The following is a 12,028-nucleotide window of genomic DNA, read 5'->3' as shown; positions in this document are numbered from 1 at the left end:
TGGAATGTGGAATGTAATGGAATGGAATGGAAAGTCGAATGGAATGGAATGGAATGTGGAATGGAATGGAATGGAATGTGGAATGGAATGTGGAATGGAATGTGGAACGGAAAAAGGAATGGAATGGAAGGGAATGTGGAATGGAATGTGGAATCGAACGTGGAAAGAAATGTAGAATGGAACATGGAATGGAACGTTGAATGGAACATGGATTGGAATGGTATGTAAAGGAAAGTGGAATGGAATGGGATGGAACGGAATGTGGAATGGAATGGAAAGGAATGTGGAATGGATCAGACTGGAATGTGGAATGGAACTTGGAATGGAACGTGGAATGGAAAGTTGAGCGGAAGGTGGAATGCAATGTGTAATGGGACGGAATGGAATGGAATGTGAAATGGAAAGGAATGTGGAATGGAATGGAATGGAATGTGGAATGGAATGGAATTGAATGGAATGTGGAATGGAATGTAATGGAATGTGGAATGGAATGTAATGGAATGTGCAATGGAAAGGAATGTGGAATGGAATAGAATGGAAAGGGAAAGGAATGGAATGGAATGGAATGTTGAATGGAATGGAATGTTGAATGGAGTGAAAAGGAAAGTGTATGGAATGGAATGGTATGGAATGCGGAATGGAATGGAATGTGAAATGGAATGGAATGGAACGTGGAATTGGATGTGCAATTGAAAGGAATGGAATGGTAGGGAATGTGGAATGGAATGAAATGGAATGTGGAATGGAATGGAATGCAATATGGAATGGAATAGAATGGAATGTGGAATAGAACGTGGAATGCAATGTAATGGAACATGGAATGGAACGTGGAAAGGAACATCTAAAGGAAGGTGGAATGGAACTTGGAATGGAATGGAACGGAATGTGAAATGGCATGTGGAATGGAATGTGGAATGGAATGGAATGGAATGTGGGAGAGAATGGAATCGAAAGTGGTATGGAACGTGGAATGAAGTGGAATGGAATGTGTAATGGAATGCAGAAAGTAATGTAATATAATGTGGAAGGGAATGTGGAAGGGAATGTAGAATGAAATGAAATGGAATGTTGAATGGAATGTGGAATGGAATGGAATGGAAAGGAATGCGGTGTGGAATGTAGAATAGAATGGAAAGGAATGTCAAATGGAAAGAAATGGATTGTAGAATGGAATATGGAAGGGAATGGAATGGAATGGAATGTGGAATAGAATGGAATGAAATGGAATGAGCAATGGAATGAGGAATAGAATGTGGAATGCACTGTGTAATGGAATGCAGTGGAATGTGGTATGGAATGGAATGGAATGTGGAATGGAATGGAATGGAATGGAAGGTGAAATGGAATATGGAATGGAATGTGAAATGGAATGTGGCATGAAATGTGGAAATAAATGAAATGGAACGCGGAATGGAATGTAATGGAACATGCAATGAAACCTGGAATGGAACATGGAATGGAAGTTGGAATGGAATGTGGAATGGAATGTGGAACGCAATGGAATGGAATGTGGAAAGAAATGTGTAATGGAATGGAACAGAATGCTGAACGGAATGCAATGGATTGTGGAATGGAATGTGGAATGGAATGGAATGGAAGGTGGAATGAAATGGTAAGTGGAATGTAACGGAATGGAACATGGAATGGAGCATGGAATAGAACGTCTAATGGAACCTGGAATGGAATGTGGAATGGTATGTGGAATGGAGTGGAATCGAATGTGTAATGGAATGCTAAATGGAATGGAATGAAATGTGGAATGCAATGTGGAATGCAATGGAATGGCATGTGGAATGCAACGTGGAATGGAATGGAATGGAATGTTTAATAGAATGTGGAATGGAATGTAATGGAATGTGGAATGGAATGTTGAGTGGCATGTGGAATGGAAAGTGGAATGGAATTTACTGGAATGTGGAATGGATTTTGGAATGGAATGTGGAATGGAACAGATTGTAATGTGGAATGGAAAGTGGAATGGAATGTGGAAAAGACAGTGGAATGGAATGGAGTTGAATAGATGTGGAATGGAACGTGGAATTGAATGGAAAGGAACGTGGAATGGAATGTGGAATGGATTGTGGAATGGAACGAGGAATGGAATGCGGAAAGGAACGTGGAATGGAAAGTGAAATGGAAAGTGGAATGCAATGGAAAGGACTGTGGAATGGAATGGAATGGAACGTGGAATGGAATGGAATGGAATGTGGAATGGATTGTGGAATGGAATGGATTGTGGAATGGAATGGAATGGAAGGGATTGTGAAATGGAATGGAATGGAATGGTATGGCATGTGGAATGGAATGGAATGGAATGCGGAATGGACTGTGGAATGTAATGGAATTGAACATGGAATGGAACGTGGAATTGAATAGAATGGAATGTGGAATGGAATGGAATGGAATGTGGAATGGAATGTGGAGTGGAATGGAATGGAATGGGGAATGGAATGGAATGGTTTGTGGAATGGAACGTGGAATGGAATGTGGAATGAAATGTGGAATGCAATGCTATGTGGAATGGAATGGAATGGAATGCAATGAAATGTGGAAATGAATGGAGTGTAAAGTGGAATGGAACGGAAAGGGAAGTGGAATGGAATGGAAAGGAATGGAATGTGGAATGGAATGGAATAGAATGCAATGGAATGGAAAGGGGAATGGAATGTATTGGAATGTGTAACGGAATAGAATGTGGAATGGAATGAAGTGGAATGGAATGTGGAATGGAATGGAATGGAATGTGGAATGGAATGGAATGGAATGAAGTGTGGAATGGAATGGAATGGCATGTCAAATGGAATAGAATGTGGAATAGAAAGGAATGGAATGGAATGGGGAATGGAATGCAATGGAGTTGAACGGAATGTGGAATGGAATGGAATGTAATGGAATGGAATGGGGAATGGAATGGAATGGAATGGGGAATGGAATGGAATGGAATTGAATGGAATGTGGAATGGAATGGAATGGAATGTGGAATGGAATAGAATGTGGAATGGAATGAAATGGAATGGAATGTGAAATGGAATGGAATGGAATGTGGAATGGAATGGAATGTGGAGTGGAATGGAATGGAATGGAATGTGGAACGGTATGTGCAATGGAATGGAATGAAATGGAATGGAGTGGAATGGAATGGAATGGAATGTGAAATGGAATGGGATGGAATGGAATGGAATGTGGAATGGAATAGAATGGAATAGAATGTGGAATGCAATGTGGAATGCAAAGCAATGGAATATGAAATGGAATGTAGAATGGAATGGATTGGAATGTAATGAAATGTGGAAGTGAATGGAATGGAATGGAATGGAATGTGGAATAGTTTGGAATGTAATGTGGATTGGAATTTAATGTGTTGGAATGTGTAATGGAAAGTAATGGAACGGAATGGAAGGTGGAATTGAATGGAATGGATTGTGGAATTGAATAGGATGCGAAATGGTATGAAATGGAAAGAAATGTAGAACGGAATTTAATGTAATGTGGAGTGGAATGGAATGGAATGAAATAGAACGTGGAATGGAATGGAAAGGAATGAGGAATGGAATAGATTGAGTAATGCAATGGAATGGAACGGAAATTTTAATGGAATGTAATGGAATGGATTGGAATGGAATGTGGAATGGAACGGAAAGGAATGTGGAATGGAATGGAATGGAATTAAAAGTGGAATGGAAAGGAAGGGAATGTGGACTGGAATGTGGAATGGAATGCATACTGTAGAGTGGATTGGAAAGGAATGGAATGTGGAATGGAATGGAATGGAAAGTGTAATGGAACTTGGAATGGAATGGAATGGCATGTGGAATAGAACGTGGAATGGAACGTGGAATGGAATATGGAATGGAACGTGGAATGGATTAGAATGGAACGTGGAATGCAATCGAATGGAATGTGGAATGAATGGAATGGAATGTGGAATGGAATGGAATGGAATGTGGAATGGAATGTGGAATGGAAGGGAAGGGAATGCGGAATTGAATGTGGAATGGAATGGAAAGGAATGTCAAATGGAAAGAAATGTATTGTGGAATGGAATGTGGAAAGCAATGGAATGGAAGGGAATGGATTGGAATGTGAAATGGAATGGAAGGGAATGTGGAATGGAATGTGCAAAGGAATGGAATGGAACGGAATGTGGAATGGCATGTGGAATGGAATGGAGTGGAATGTGGAATGCAAAGTGGAATGGAATGGAATGGAATGCGGAATGGAATCTGGAATGCAGTTCAATGGAATATGTAATGGAATGTGGAATGGAATGGAATGTTAAATGGAATGGAATGGAACGGAATGGAAAGGGAATTGAATGGAATGGAATGGCATATGGAATGGAATGGAATGTGGAATGGAATGGAATGGAATGTGGACAGGAATGTGTAATTGAATGGAATGAAATGGAATGGAATGTGCAATGGAATGGAATGGAATGTGGAATGGAATGGATTGGAATGCATTATGGAATATAATGTAATGGAATGTGGAATGGAACGTGGAATGGAATGGAATGCAAACTGGAATGGAACATGGAATGGAACGTCTAATGGAACGTTGAATGGAACTTGGAATGGAATGGAATGGAGCGTGGAATGAAATGTGGAATGGAATGTGCAATGTAATGGAATGAAATGTGGAATAGAATGGAATGTAATGTGGTATGGAATATGGAATGGAATGGAATGGAATGTGGAATGTATTGGAATGGATTGTGGAAGGTAATGTGGAATGGAATGTGGAATGGAATGTGGAATGGATTGGAATGGAATGTGGAATGAAATGGAAAGCAATGTTGAATGGAATGGATTGTAATATGGAATGGAATGGAATGTGGAATGGAATGGAATGAAATGTGGAATAGAATGGAATGTAATATGGAATTTAATGGAATGTAATGGAATGTGGAATGGAATCGATTGGAATGGAATGGAATGTGGAATGGAATGGAATGTGGAATGGAATGGAATGTGGAATGGAATGGAATGTAATGTGGAATGGAATAGAATATGGAATGCAATGAAATGGAATGCAATGTAGAATGGAATGGGATGGAATGTGGAATGGAATGGAATGGAATGGAAGGTGTAATGGATTAGAATGTGAAATGCAATGGAATGGAACGGTTTGTCATGGAATGTGGAATGGAATAGAATGTGGAATGGAATGAATTGTAATGGAATGTGAAATGGAACGGAATGGAATATGGAATGGAATGGAATGGAATGTGGAATGGCATGGAACGGAATATGGAATGGAATAGAATATGGAATGAAAGGAATGGAATGAAATGTGGAATGGAATGGAATGGAATGGAATGGATTGGAATGGAATGTGTAATGGAGTGGAATGGAATGTACAATGGAATCGAATGTGGAATGGAATGAAATGGAATAGAATGTGACATGGAATGGAGAGGAATCTGGAACGTAATGGAATGGAATGTGGAATGGAATGGAATGAAATGTAATGTGGACTGAATGTGGAATGAAATGTAGACTGCAATGTGGAATGGAATGGAATGGAATATGGAATGGAATGTGAAATGGAATGTGGAATGGAATGTGGAATGGAATGTGGAATGCAATGTGGAATGGAATGGACTGGAATGTGGAATGGAATGGAATGGAATGTGGAATAGAATAGAATGTGGAACGGAATGAAATGGAATGGAATGTCAAGTGGAGTGGAATGGAATGGAATGGAATGTGGAATGGAATGGAATGGAATGGAATGTGGAATGCACTCATCCCAAAGAAGTTTTTATGTGAAGATATTTTCTAGACAGAAGCATTCTCAGAAACTTCTTTGTCATTTGGGGATTGAACGCACAGAGTTGAAACTTCCTTTTCATAGAACAGTTCTGCAACACTCTTGTTGTGGAAACTGCAAGTGGATATTTAGTGCGATTGCTGCATCTAGTGGAAAAGCAAATACATTCAGATGAAAACTAGATAGAACCGTTCTCTAGAAACTTCTTTGTGATGTGTGCATTCGACTCACAGAGTTGAACTTTCCTTTTGATAGAACAGTTTTGAAACACTCTTTTTGCGGAATCTGCAAGTGGATATTTTGAGCGTTTTCAGGCCTTTGCTGGGAAATGAAATATCTTCACCTGAAAACTACACAGAGGCATTCTCAGAAACTACTTTGTGATGTGTGCATTCAACTCACAGAGTTGAACCTGCCTTTTGATAGAGCAGTTTGGAAACAGCCTTTTTGTAAAATCTGAAAATAGATATTTGGAGCCACTTGAGGCCTATGCTGCAAAAGGAAATCTCTTCACAGAAACACTAGACAGAGGCAGTCTCAGGAACATCTGTGTGATGAGTGAATTCAACTCAAGGAAGTGAACCTTCCTTTGGATAGAACAGTTTCGATACACTCCTTTTGTAGAATCTGCAAGTGTTTATTTGGAGTGCTTTGAGGACTATGATGGAAAAGGATATCTCTTCACATAAAAACGAGACAGATGCATTCTCAGAAGCTTCTGTGTCATGAGTGCATTCAGCTCACACCCTTGAACTTTCCTTTTGATAGAGCAGTTTTGAAACACTCTTTTAGTAGCATCTGTAAGTGGATATTTGGAGGGCTTTTATGCCAATGCTGGAAAAAGAAATATCATCACATAAAAATTGGCAGAAGCATTCTCAGAGACTTCTTCGTGATGAGTGCATTCAACTCACAGAGTTGAACGTTCCTTTTGATAGAACGGTTTTGAAACATTCCTTTTGTAGGATCTGCAACTGTTTATTTGGAGCGCTTTGAGGTCTATGTTGGAAAAGGAAATATCTTCACATGAAAACTAGACAGAAGTATTCTCAGAGACTTCCCTGTGCTATCTGCACTCAACCCACATAGTTGAACCTTCCTTTTGATAGAACAGTTTTGAAAATCTCTTTTCATAGAATCTGCAAGTCGACATTTGGAACGCTTTGAGGCCTATGCTGGAAAAGGAAATATCTTCACATAAAAACTAGATAGAAGCATTCTCAGAAACTTCTTTGTGATGTGCACATTCAACTCACAGAGTTTAAGCTTCCTTTTGATATAGCTGTTTTGAAACACTCATTTAGCAGAATCTTCAAGTGGATATTTGGAGTGTTAAGAGGCCAAAACTGGAAAAGTAAATATGTTCACATAAAAACTGGACGGAAGCATTCTCAGAAACTTCCCTGTGCTTTATGCATTCAAGTCACAGAGAGAAACCTTCCTTTCAAAAGCGCAGTTTTGAAACCCTCTTTTTGTAGAATTTGCTAGTGGATGTTTCAAGGGATTTGAGGCCTATGCTGGAAAACGAAATATCTTCCCATAAAAACTAGACAGAAGCATTCTCAGAAGTTTCTTTGTGATGAGTGCATTCAACACACAGGCTTTAACTTTCCTTTTGAAAGAGCAGTTTTGAAACAGTCTTTTTGTAGAATCTGCAAGTGGATACTTTGAGCGTTTTGAGGCCTTTGCTGGGAAATGAAATATCTTCACCTGAAAAGTAGACAGAAGCATTCTCAGAAACTACTATGTGACGTGCGCATTCAACTCACATAGTTGAAGCTTCCTTTTGATATAGCTGTTTTGAAACACTCTTTCAGTAGAATCTGCAAGTGGATATTTGGAGTGTTAAGAGGCCAACACTGGAAAAGGAAATATCTTCACATAAAAACTAGACGGAAGCATTCTCAGAAACTTCCCTGTGCTTTATGCGTTCAAGTCACAGAGAGGAACCTTCCTTTTGAAAGCGCAGTTTTGAAACACTCTTTTTGTAGAATTTGCTAGTGGTTGTTTGGAGCGATTTGAGGCCTATGTTGGAAAACGAAATATCTTCCATAAAAACTAGAGAGAAGCATTCTCAGAAACTTCTTTGTGCTGTGTGCATTCAACTCACAGAATTGAACCTGCGTTTTGATAGAGTAGTTTGGAGACAGCCTTTTTGTAAAATCTGCAAGCGGATATTTGGAGCGATTTGAGGCCAATGTTGCAAAAAGAGATATTTCCACATAAACCCTAGATAGAAGCATTCTCGGAAACTTCTTTGTCATTTGGGGATTGAACTCACAGAGTTCAACCTTCCCTTTCATAGAGCAGTTCTGCAACACTCTTGTTGCGGAAACTGCAAGTGGATATTTGGTGCGATTGTGGCATCTAGTGGTAAAGGAAATACATTCAGATGAAAACTAGATAGAACCTTTCTCAAAAACTTCTTTGTGATGTGTGCATTCAACCCACAGAGTTGAAGCTTCCTTTTGATATAGCTGTTTTGAAACACTCTTTCAGTAGAATCTGCAAGTGGATATTTGGAGTGCTAAGAGGCCAACACTGGAAAAGGAAATATCTTCACATAAAAACTAGATGGAAGCATTCTCAGAAACTTCCCTGTGCTTCATGTATTCAAGTCACAGAGAGGAACCTGCCTTTTGAAAGCGCAGTTTTGAAACTGTCTTTTTATAGAATTTGCTAGTGGATGTTTGGAGCTGTTTGAGGCCTCTGCTGGAAAACGAAATATCTTCCCATATAAACTAGACAGAAGCATTCTCAGAAACTTCTTTGTGGTGTGTGCATTCAACTCACAGAGTTGAACCTGTCTTTTGATAGAGAAGTTTGGAAACAGCCTTTTTGTAAAATCTACAAGTGGATATTTGGAGCGATTTGAGACCTATGCTGCAAAAAGAAATATCTCTACATAAACCCTAGACAGAAGGATTCTCAGAAACATCTGTGTGATGAGTGCCTTCAACTCACGCATTTGAACTTTTCTTTTGATACAACAGTTTTGAAACACTCCTTTTGAAGAACCTGCAAGTGTTTATTTGGAGCGCTTTGAGGCCTATGATGGAAAAGGAAATATCTTCACATAAAAACGAGACAGAAGCATTCTCAGAAACTTCTGTGTGATGAGTGTATTCAACTCACAGAGTTGAACCTTTCTTTTGATAGAGCAGTTTTGAAGCACTCTTTTAGTAGCATCTGTACGTTGAGATTTTGAGGGTTTTTATGCCAATGCTGGAAAACGAAATATCATCACATAAAAACTAGACAGAAGCATTCTTAGAAACTTCTTCATGAAGAGTGCATTCAACTCACAGAGTTGAACGTTACTTTTGATAGAAGAGTTTAGAAACACTCCTTTTGTAGGATCTGCAACTGTTTATTTGGAGGGCTTTGGGGACTATGTTGGAACATGAATTATCTTCACATAAAAACTAGACAGAAGCATTCTCAGAAACTTCCCTGTGCTTTCTGCTTTCAACCCACAGAGTTGAACCTTCCTTTTGATAGAACAGTTTTGAAACACTCTTTTTGTGGAGTCTGCAAGTGGATATTTGGAGAGCTTTAAAGACTATGCTGGAAAAGGTAATATCTTCACCTAAAAATTAGATAGAAGCATTCTCAGAAACCTCTTTGTGATGTGCTCATTCAACTCACAGAGTTGAAGCTTCCTTTTGATATAGCTGTTTTGAAACACTCTTTCAGTAGAATCTGCAAGTGGATATTTGGAGTGCTAAGAGGCCAACACTGGAAAAGGAAATATCTTCACATAAAAACTAGACAGAAGCATTCTCAGAAACTTCCCTGTGCTTTCTGCATTCAACCCACATAGTTGAACCTTCCTTTTGATAGAACAGTTTTCAAAATCACTTTTTGGAGAATCTGCAAGTCGACATTTGGAATGCTTTGAGGCCTATGCTGGAAAAGGAAATATCTTCACATAAAAACCAGACTGGAGCATTCTCAGAAACTTCTGTGTGATGTGCATATTCACCACAGAGATTTGAAGCTTCCTTTTGATATAGCTGTTTTGAAACACTCTTTCAGTAGAATCTGCAAGTGGATATTTGGAGTGTTAAGAGGCCAACACTGGAAAAGGAAATATCTTCACATAAAAACTAGACGGTAGCATTCTCAGAAACTTCCCTGTGCTTTATGCATTCAAGTCACAGAGAGGAACCTTCCTTTTGAAAGCACAGTTTTGAAACAATCTTTTTGTAGAATTTGCTAGTGGATGTTTGGAGTGATTTGAGGCCTATGCTGGAAAACGAAATATCTTCCCATAAAAACTAGACAGAAGTATTCTCAGAAACTTCTTTGTGACGACTGCATTCAACTCACAGAGTTGAAACTTCATTTTGAAAGAGCAGTTTTGAAACACTCTTTTTGTAGAATGTGCAAGTGGCTATTTGGAGCGTTTTGAGGCCTTAGCTGGAAAATGAAATATCTTCACCTGAGAAATACACAGAAGCATTCCCAGAAACTTCTTTGTGATGTGTGCATTCAATTCACAGATTTCAACGTGCCGTTTGATAGAGCAGTTTGGAAAGAGCCTTTTTGTAATATCTGCAAGTGGATATTGGAGCGATTTGAGGCCTATGCTGCAAAAGGAAATATCTTCACAGAAACCCTAGACAGAAGCATTCACAGGAACTTCTGTGTGATGAGTGCATTCAACTCACGGACTTGAACCTTCCTTTTGATAGAACAGTTTTGAAACACTCCTTTTGTAGAATCTGCTAGTGTTTATTTGGAGCACATTGAGGCCTATGATGGAAAAAGAAATATCTTCACATTAAATACGAGATAGAAGCATTCTCAGAAACTTCTTTGTGCTGTGTGCATTCAACTCACAGAGTTGAACCTGCCTTTTGATACAGTAGTTTGGAAACAGCATTTTTGTAAAATCTGCAAGTGGATATGTGGAGCGATTTGAGACCTATGCTGCAAAAAGAAATATCTCCACATAAACCCTAGACAGAAGCATTCTCAGAAACTCCTTTCTCATTTGGGCATTGAACTCACAGAGTTGAACCTTCCTTTTCATAGAGCAGTTCCGCAACACTCTTGTGGAAACTGCAAGTGGATATTTGGTGCGATTGCGGAATCTTGTGGAAAAGGAAATACATTCATATGAAAACTAGATAGAACCATTCTCAGAAACTTCTTTGTGATGTGTGCATTTTACTCACAGAGTTGAACCTTCCTTTTGGTAGAACAGTTTTGAAACACTCTTTTCGTGGAGTCTGCAAGTGGACATTTCGAGCGCTTTGAGGCCCTTGCTGGGAAATGAAATATCTTCACCTGAAAACTAGACAGAAGCATTCTCAGAAACTTCTTTGTGATGGGCGCATTCAACTCACGGATTTGAAGCTTCCTTTTCATATAGCTGTTTTGAAACACTCTTTCGGTGGAATCTGCAAGTGGATATTTGGAGTGTTAAGAGGCCAACACTGGAAAAGGAAATATCTTCACATAAAAACTAGACAGAAGCATTCTCAGAAACTTCCCTGTGCTTTATGCATTCAAGTCACAGAGAGCAACCTTCCTTTTGAAAGCACTGTTTTGAAACACTCTTTTTGTAGAATTTGCTAGTAGATGTTTGGAGTGATTTGAGGCCTATGCTGGAAAATGAAATATCGTCCCGTAGAAACTAGACAGAAGTATTCTCAGAAACTTCTATGTGATGAGTGCATTCAACTCACAGACTTGAACCTTCATTTTGAAAGAGCAGTTTTGAAACACTCTTTTTGTAGAATCTGCAAGTGGGTATTTTGAGCGTTTTGAGGCCTTTGCTGGAAAATGAAATATCTTCACCTGAAAACTACACAGAAGCATTATCAGAAACTACTTTGGGATGTGTGCATTCAATTCAGAGAGTTGAACCTGCCTTTTGATAGAGCAGTTTGGAAACAGCCTTTTTGTGAAATCTGCAAGTGGATATTTTGAGGGTTTTGAGGCCTATGCTGCAAAAGGAAATATCTTCACAGAAACCCTAGAGAGAAGCATTCTCAGAAACTTCAGGGTAAATAGTGCATTCAATTCACGGACTTGAACCTTCCTTTTGATAGAACAGTTTTGAAACACTCCTTTTGTAGAATCTGCAAGTGTTTATTTGGAGCGCTTTGAGGCCTATGATGGAAAAGGAAATATCTCCAAATAAAAACGAGACAGAAGCATTCTCAGAAACTTCTGTGTGATTAGTGCATTCAACAAACACACTTGAACTTTCCTTTTGATAGAGCAGTTTTGGAACACTCTTTTA

Source organism: Pongo abelii, chromosome 14, assembly GCF_028885655.2.
Source record: "Pongo abelii isolate AG06213 chromosome 14, NHGRI_mPonAbe1-v2.0_pri, whole genome shotgun sequence".
Classification (NCBI taxonomy): domain Eukaryota; kingdom Metazoa; phylum Chordata; class Mammalia; order Primates; family Hominidae; genus Pongo; species Pongo abelii.
This window is presented reverse-complemented; position numbering follows the sequence as displayed.